This window comes from Typopeltis vanoorti, chromosome 13 (genome assembly GCF_054136105.1).
Source record: "Typopeltis vanoorti isolate ZY-2024b chromosome 13, IOZ_Tvanoo_1.0, whole genome shotgun sequence".
NCBI lineage: Eukaryota > Metazoa > Arthropoda > Arachnida > Uropygi > Thelyphonidae > Typopeltis > Typopeltis vanoorti.
Window position 1 is genome coordinate 117,925,623 of NC_143561.1, and position 8,824 is coordinate 117,934,446.

Below are 8,824 nucleotides of genomic sequence, written 5' to 3' on the forward strand. Positions count from 1 at the left end.
TGCTGGATGGAGAAAAGAGCACATTGAAGGGTATTTGGTGTGAGATTGAAACTAGGAGAACAAAATAAACAGTTGCGTGCTGCTAAAGACCAGGTGATGGAATAGATGGTGAAGATAGTATGCATAAGCAAATAGAAGAGTGGAAAGAGCGTAATTATTCTTTGAGATTTCAACTTTGGTAACATTGATTGGAAGGAGGAGAGGACACATGGGAGGAAGAAATTGGAGTTTATGCAGTTATTAAGGGATAACTATCTGCGACAGCATGTAATGGAAAACACTAGGGGTCAGAGAGTGCTTCACCAAGTAATTACATCTGAGAATTTGGCTGTAACGAATATGACCACGTTACCACCAATTGGTGAGAGTGATCATAGGGACTTGGGAGGTGGCAAAAGGTGTGGAATTTACAATTAAGACAGAGTACATGTGGAATTATTGGGCTGGTAAGTATGACAAGCTTAGGAGTTTGATTGGTTCAGTGCCATGGAATGTAAAACTGTAAGGGCTAGATGTTGATAGCGGATGGGAGGCAGTTAGTGTTTGCATGAGGCAATGGCTGACTGTATACCTCGAGTCCGAATAGTAAATCAAGTAGGGTTAAATGGATGAGTAACACCATTAAGCTTGAGCTGCAAAAAAAGAAATAACTATGGAGGGAATTTAAGAAAAAGGTGACCAGCAGGGACATGAACGGTATAAAGCGCAGGCCAGAAGAGTAACGAGTGTGGTAAGAAAAGCAAAAACTGATTATGAAAGAACATTAGCCATGCAGGCTAAAGAGAATACCAAACAGTTTTTTCGATATGTTGCAAGTAAAAGAAAAAATGTATATGGCAGAATGATTTTAAAGAATGCCGATGGTAGGGAGGTAACCGAAAGAGTTGATATAGTTGAATTACTGAGCGAGCACTTTGCAAGAATATATATCATCCAGGCAGTGATATTGCAGAAATGAATGAACCAATATATTATATAGGAATTGTGGTGAATAGTCTATTACAAAAATTCAATGTCAATGCATCTGTGGGATTGGATGGTATACCAGCTCGTGTTGTACGTGAAGCAGCTAAAGAATTGTCAGTGCCCCTGACCATTTTGTTTACTTTGAGTCTCGGGTCTGGGTTAGTCCCGAGGGGGTGGAAAGAGGGGAAAATAGTTTCACTGCATAAAGGAGGTTCCAAGACTGCTGTTGTAAATTACCGACCGATTAGCATTTCAGGAATCGTTGTCAAGGTCTTGGAGAAATTAGTCAAGAGAAAAATACTGTATGGGGGACAACATGGTTTTGTGAAGGGTAGATCATGCCTCAGTAACTTACTCACATTTTATAACACAGTGATGGCTGAACTGGATAAGGGTAATGGGATTACAGTGATTCTACTGGACCTTGCTAAGGCCTTTGACAGGATACCACATGGAACTTTAATCAGTAAACTAGAGCAGATGGGGAAGGATATTGGGTTGGTGAGATGGATAGGAGGGTGGTTGATGGAGAGATACCTGAGAGTGGTTTATTCAGGAGTGGAGTCCAAAAGACTACTTGTGATTAGTGGTGTGCTGCAGGGTTCTGTTCTTGGACCACTACTTTTCAATTTGTTCATTAACGACATAGGAATGGATCTGAGAGGAAGTGTTAATTTGTTTGCTGATGATGCAAAGTTGGGTAGAGCAATAGTGAGTGCACAGGATGTCAAAATTTTGTAAGATGATTTGGTTAGTTTGGAGTACTGGGCTAAAGAAAATGGATGTGAATTTAATGTGGCAAAGTGTAAGGTTATGCATTTTGGAGTGAAAAGATTAGAAGCAGTATATCACATAGGTGTAACCGTACTCCAGAAGATTCATCAGGCCATAGATTTAGGAGTGCTGGTGGATAGGGAGTTGAAGTGTAGTGGGCACATTGCAAAAGTGGCTAAATCAGCATCACTTGGTTGCTGAAAAATACTTTAACAAACAGAGACAAACAAGTTATTGTTCCTCTGTATCGAGCCTTGATAAGACTCCATCTGGACTGCTGTGCCCAGATATGAGTGCCAGGGTTTCTTCTTGATGGGGAGGAGGTGGAGAGGATCCAGAGACGAGTGACCAAGATAATAGCAGGTCTATGGAATGAACCTTATAAGAACAGGTTGAAGATTTGTGGGTTGCAAAAATTGGTCGATAGGCAGAGGAGGGGTGATATGATTGAGACATTCAAATTACTGAAGGGTTTCTATACGATTAATTCAGAAGATATTTTTGAGAATAGGACTGGTGGTGGGAGGACTAGGGGGCCATACACGGAAGCTGGGCAAGAATGTGGTTAGCAAGGGTGTTAGAGCTAGGTTTTTTAATTGGAGAGTGGTGAATGAGTGGAATAAGCTGCCAGAGTCTGTTGTGGGTGGTATGACTGTGAATGAGTTCAAGGCGAGGTATGATAGATAATGTGTGAATGTCGAATAGTTGTTCTTGACATGATGTTAGGGCCTCCCTCGATGAGTCTGTCAACTCCTTGGAGTTGCCCGTAATAATAATGTCTGCACGTAGATGTTCTGTCTTCCATATTCTCAGGTAACGAGACAATTCTCTTCAACACTTAAGCGAAAAGTTGATTCATCAGAAAAAGTGAGTTGTGTAGCAAAGACATCCTCCTCCATATCATCCAACATTTTAAAGCAAAAGTCTAACATTTTTTCTTTGTCCTTGGGGTGCAGTGTCTGCATTAACTGCAACTTGTAGCCTTTCATATGTAATTATTTCCTGAGAACACACCATACTGTTATTTAAGGAATTGCTAATTCCTTGCTTGGCAGGATTACAGATTTTCTTGGGCTGCTTACAAATGTTTGTCAAATTCTTTCAACATTAACTGCAGACAAATGTGGAGGTTCTATTGAAGTCGTGATTAGACCACATGCAATACTGAGTGCAAAACTAGTTACAATGATTTTAACAGGATAAAGAAACTTTAGAAAGGGTATAAAAGCAGATATCAAGGATAAACATTGGGACTTTGAAAATTCTGCGAGAAAAAACTGAGAAAATATGCAATTCTGTAGATTATGATGAGGAAAGATACATGACTTAAGTGAATAGGTGCTCGCCAAATAAAGTTCTGCTAGGCTGTAAAGTAGTTCCTTGCATAGATAGTATATATAAAGTATCATTCTTATGTGGCTCCCACTTACAAAAGGTTTATGGTTGCAAAGAAAATGAATTTCTTGAGTTCATGAGGGATGACTAACTCAGACAGTATGCAACAGAGTTACACAAGGATTGAGGGTCTTGTATTTGATCATCTTATCAGAGGATGTAATTATAAATGAGGTGTCTAATTACCCAACAATTGGTTAGAGTGACCATAAGGTGATTTACATGGGTGGTTGCCAGCAGTGTGAGGACCTCTGTGAGAAAGGGTATATGTGGAACTACAAGGGGGGGGGGGTGATTATGAAGAGCTCAGAAGACAGCTTGCAGGTGTAGCATGGAATGAGGAGTTAGTTGGAAAAGAGAGATCAATGCAGCTTGGGGGATTTTCAAGAACTATCTAGTAGAAGCAATGTCTAAATGTATTCCCAGGGTCAGAAGGTTTAATAAGATAGGTGTGGAATGAATGAATAGAGAGATTAAGCATGCGATACAGAGAAAAAGGGCATTATGAAGGTAGCATAAGAGAAGTGGTGATAACCAATTCCATGAGGATTACAAAGACCAGGCAAGGCAGGTAACTTGGTTGGCAAGAGTAGCTAATGAAATTAGCTAATGAAGTCAAAAAGAATCCTATGGAGTTCTTTCGATATGTAGCCAGCAAAAAAAAAAAAAAAAAAGATTATGGAAGGATGACACCGATTGGAGAAAATGATATGAAGACAGCTGTTGCGGAATGTGTGGTGGAGATACTTAATGAGCAATTGATAAAGGTCGTTCAATCTTGTGAATGTGACTTCATGGAGAGATTGAGAGCAGTTGATGATGGGGAGGAGACTCTGACTGTAAGTGAGCAAGAAGTGTATGGGGAGTTGAGCAAACTAGATGATAACAAGGCTGTGGGACTTGATAATATATCACCACGTATTCTAAAGAAATGTGCCAGGCAGTTGACACCTGCCTTGATATATTTTTTTAATACGAGTCTTGCACTGGGTCAAGTTCTTAAGGAGAGGAAGGAGGGCAAGATTGTGCCACTTCATAAGGGAGATGATAGAACTCAAGCATCAAATTATAGGCCTATCTGTGTGTCAGATGTTGTGGTTAAGTTGTTGGAGAAACTTGTGAGAACCAGGATCCAGAATTGGGTTGACAACAATGATATTATCTTTGATGCACAGCATGGATTTGCTAAAGGTAGGTCATGTTTTAGTAATCTACTTACTTATTACAAATAAAGTGACTGCTTCCTTGGACAGAGAAGAGGGATACACAGTAATACACTTAGATTTCGCAAAGGCTTTTGATAGATTACCTCATGATGATAAGTTGATAGGCAAATTAGAGCGGATGTGGTTGGATATTAGATTAGTGCATTGGAATGGAGACAGGTTATCTGATAGGTATTAGCAAGTATGGGGGAGCAATATCCAGGAAAAGTAAAGTCACTAGTGGTGTGCCACAGGGGTCTCTGTTTTAGGGCCATTACTGTTTAACTTATATATTAATGACATCGGTGAAGGTTTGGATGGAGATATTCAGTTGTTTGCAAATGATGCAAAGTTGGGACGAACCATGAAGAGTAGAGCAGATGTTGTGGCCTTACAAGAAGACTTGAATAAATTGAGTGATTGAGCACAGGAATGGGGATGGGAGTTCAATGTTGCAAAATGTAAGGTTTTAAAATTTGGGAAACAAAGATGGTATACAAAATTTATGCTTGGTGAGGATACTGTCAGAGGTGGAGGAAATAAGAGATCTTGGGATGATAGCAGATAAAGATCTGAAATTTAGGGGACACATCGCCAAAATTGTGAAGACAGCACGAAGACTTCTGGGAATGATGCAGAGGACACTGACTTGCAGAAGTTGGGAGATTCTTGTTCCATTGTATAAGGCTTTGATTACACCACACATGGACTACTGTGCCCAGATTTGGTTTGGTCACCTGGTTTTCAGGTCCAGAGGCGACTGAACTAAGGTAGTTTCTAACCTCTGGAATGTCGAATATGAAGAAAGAGAAGATGCAATTTACATTCTGGTTAATAGGAGGAAGAAGGGGAGATATGATAGAGACCTACAAGTTAGTAAGGGGTTGTTATAGGATCAATGTTGGGGAGGTTCTACAGAAAACAGTGGGAGATCAGGGGAGAACCAGAGATCATCCCTGGAAACTGTATAAAGAAGGTGTGAGCAGGGGAGTGAGTGAGAAGCAGGTTTTTTTATGTGCAGTTGGGAATGATTGGAATGTCTTGCATGAGAGTGTGGTGTCTGCAGAGAATTAGAGTGTGTTTAAAGCATAATAAGATGAGCTGTGTGTATGATAATAAGACCTCCTAGATGAGTCTTTGACTCCATGGGGTCTTGGGTGGTGATAATAATAATATAATATGTAGTGAGAAAATATGATACCTAAAGCAGACCTTCTGCATTCAATTTATTATACGGAAGTCCCATGATAATGATAATATCCATATATCTGGGTTTCATATCTGAAAGTTAAGTTTTTAAGATGCATTTACAAAATACGTACATAGCTATTATATTTATACTGTCTTCATGTATGCATCATCATCAATGCTCAATAGATGATTTTAATCCCATTTGGTATATGGGATCTTTGCTAAACTTTCAAGTCATTGCAACATTAGTTTAAATCATATCATATTGTAAAATAATCCAAAACAACAAAAGCTATTCTGCACTAGGTTGAAATTAAGAATGATACAAAATAATACGAAATAAGAAATCCACTATGACTGGATTGAACTGAATAAGATATGGTATTTCGGATCCTTACTAAAAACTGTCATTACAGTATTTAAATTTTGGAGAAAAATGATTCACAGTGACAAAAAATTATGTTATTATCAAACGGGCACCTCCACAGAGTCTGAAGACTCATCTTCAACTCATTGACAATGTACAACTAACTCTGTCAACCCATTCTACTCATTCACCACTTGTCAACCAAAAAAATCTGTTCTTAAGACTGTTAAGAGTCTCCACACTCACACTCAGTTTTCAGGGATCTCTTTTTCTGCTATCTCTGACACATGCCAAAATATTTCCTATACATTAATTCTATAAAACCCTTTTACTAACTTAAATGTTAACTATCGTATTCCCTCTTTTCTATTATTAACTAACTTTTGCAACCCACAAACCTCTATCTATCATCATCATAGGGACATTCCACAGACCACTCACCCTCTTGGTCACACATCTCCAGATCTTCTCCACTGCTTCATCACCAAGAAATGTTACAAATACTCTCAGCGTATAACACATAAAAATAATAAACCTTGATTTAACTATTGTGATAACAGATATCATTACATAAATCTATTACTGCAAAGAGCAGCTTTTTTTGTATGATTTACTTAATATCATTTCCTGAAAACTTTCATAATTATTTCTATATTGCTCAGAATTAGCATACAGCCACTCCAAAACAAATAATCTATAATCTAAACATATTACAATCAACAACACTAGTAAACAATCCTTATTTCTTTAAATAGTCTCACAGTGTATGTAAGAGAAATTATAATTAATTCGAAGGTATACTCCTTTTCCAACCTGCATCAGCACAACCTAACATTTAACCCAAACAACAGTACATGGCAAAATATGCAAGTAAAAAATATGAGAATGGCATGCAACTTATGCTTTATTTCCCCTCTCCATGTTTTTATGAGATGAAAAATCCAGGATTGCAGTTGTCCACCCTGCCGCCTACATATGAAATCAATTCACCTTTACTTGAGGTGGGGGGGGGTCTTGTATGAGTTATAAAAACAATAATAAATAATAAAAAAAACAAACTGAACTTCGGTACATCCGGAATAACATCAGGTGGGAAGGGACATAAATTCCACCCCAACTCGGTTCTCCAACTTTCTACTTTTTTTTTTTTTTTTTGTTTAACTCTAGGTGGTTATTGGTCTTAAAAAACACGTTTTACAGATGCGTTCACTGTAGTCACGTACGCAAATCACTTATGCCATATTTAATACGCATTCAAAAGATGCCGCAATATTCAAAGAGAATTCTTCACTGCACAGTATAGTGGTGCCCACTAAGCATAAGGATATCAGTTCCCTTACATATATCTGAATTATCATCGTAGTAATCCTTTAAGTTACTTCTCTACTGGAACTTAACGAGCATGGCATACCTACAGTGTAGGCTTTGAAAAACCACGTATATTGTCACTTTTTTTTTTCGCTATTTTAACACACTTAATTCACTACCGGTATTCAAATACAGGAACTTACCGAAAGTATATATTCGTTTAAAAATACCTAGTGCCTCTTCCTATATCACAGGTATTACAGAAATTTCTATAAGTCATAAAATAATCGTATCAAGAGTTTAAAAAGTGCAAATCTGTTAAGAAGTAATAACGTCAACATGATCAAAGGTTATAATTCGAACTTAAGACTCGAGTGTAAACATGCATCAGACGTATCACAATCAAACATAACTAAGCAAACCACACACGTCACTTGTATATGCCGAACATGGAACATCTGGTGATATAGATGTAGAGGGATATATCCGAAAAATAAGAGTGTTAATTTTTCCATATAATTAAATTAATATAAATATGTGGTATGGATTCATATTAAAATGAATTTACTAGAACAGGCGGCTACAATTAAATCAAGAAATCAAATTACGAAAACGAGGATGAAAGGAAATCGTAAAGGCCTTGAAAAGCGATATATACATGGATGACAGAAAGTTAAATATGAGTGATTGAGCAATAAGAGTTAAAGGATAAAGTATTTAAATAAATATTCACTTCAACCAATATATTCTTATTAGTAGTAGTAGTATTACGTGACACCTCCAAGGAATCATGTGTATGTGTGTGTGGTGTGTGTGTGTGTGTGTATACAATATATATTTATATTTGTGTGTATATATATATATGGAATTTCTGGAATACTATTTCGCAGATTAGAACAAATAGGGATGGGTATTAATTAAACTGGTGATGTGGATAAGAGAATGACTCATGGACAGATACCAAAAAGTAGTGTATTGAGGAGCAGAGTCCAGGATGAAACAGGTGACCAGTGGTGTGCCTCAAGGCTCTGTGCTTGGACCATTATTGTTTAATTTGTACATAAATTATATAGGAAATGACATGAAGAGAGATATTCAGTTGTTTGCTGATGATGGAAAGTTGGGTAGCGCAACAATTAATCAAGCTGATGTAGAGAGCTTGCAGGATGATTTAAATAAGCTAGCCATATGTGCACATTTCAGGATTAAAAGATTACAAGCTGTGCACTACATTTATAGAACTGTACTCCAAGAGATTGATGAGGTTAGGGACTTGGGGGTATTAGTGGATGGAGAATTGAAGTTCAGATAGCATATTGCTAAGGGATTCAATATAGCTCATAGAATTACTTGGTTATTGAAGAACATACTAACATGCAGAGAAAAAGAAGTTATGATTCATCGTTATAAGGCGTCGATACGACGTCCACATTTGGATTATTGTGTTTAGGTCTGGTCGGCTGGATTCCTTGGAGACAAGGAAGTGGTAGAAAAGATTCAGATGCGAGTGATCAGGTTAATGAGTGGTATAAGGAATGCATCCTACACTAATAGATTGAAATTTTATGGAAATGTGTTCACTTGGCTTTGCTAATAATTATATATTGGGTTTTATCCT

At 37.6% G+C, this 8,824-nt stretch overlaps 1 protein-coding gene across 2 annotated transcripts in view; it reads right to left on the reverse strand.

The window, feature by feature from the left end:
- LOC150100494 (putative choline-phosphate cytidylyltransferase) overlaps positions 1–7,593 on the reverse strand; it is a 146,957-nt gene extending 139,364 nt beyond the window's left edge. For both annotated transcript variants that reach the window (XM_090402461.1, XM_090402462.1), the window contains exon 1: positions 7,410–7,593. The gene's annotated coding sequence lies outside the window, so the exon portion shown is untranslated. The remainder of the gene's footprint in view (positions 1–7,409) is intronic.
- Positions 7,594–8,824: the final 1,231 nt, after the last annotated feature.